The sequence below is a fragment of the Merops nubicus genome, unplaced genomic scaffold, assembly GCF_000691845.1.
Source record: "Merops nubicus isolate BGI_N331 unplaced genomic scaffold, ASM69184v1 scaffold39398, whole genome shotgun sequence".
NCBI classification, from domain to species: domain Eukaryota; kingdom Metazoa; phylum Chordata; class Aves; order Coraciiformes; family Meropidae; genus Merops; species Merops nubicus.
The window spans coordinates 1-612 of NW_008624428.1; positions in this window are offsets into that span (position 1 = coordinate 1).

Here is a 612-nt window from a genome sequence, read left to right on the forward strand (position 1 = left end):
GCTGCCTACACAGTGCATGTGCTGTGTTGGTATTTTGGTTATTGAAAGGGCTCTCATACTGTTCATGGCAAGTGGAGTATTCAGTAATAGTAGGACAAGATCAAGACAGGAAGGGAAAGATGAGGCTCTCTCCTAGCTGCTTCTATGTGATTTGGATTGGACCGATTACGTGGGTCCTTCCTATACACCATGGCCTGGTTTTGGAATTGACTCACTCCCTTCTTCTCTACGTTATGTGTTCTGGGTGAATACCTTGGTCTATTCATTCCTCCAGTTGTACGCCACCTTGAATCTCTTGCATAGTATCTAAGACCAGAGGTAGGGATCTGTCTCAAGTCTTGCCAATTAATGATAATATCCTTCCTGGCTGGGCAAGTGGTCAGCAGAAGTGCCCTCAACTGGAAGGGAGCCCAGCAACCAAAGCAGGATGTCCAGAGAGGACAACAAGGCTGCTCCAAGCTTCCCTAGGCCACAGGACAAGGCACTTTGTGATCATGACCAACCAGCCACCCCACAGACCCACATTCCCGGGAGCTGTGCCACTCCCACGTCCTCCAGCAGCACCGGCAGCATCGCTGCCACCCACACACAGCAGACAGGAATGGGTAACCC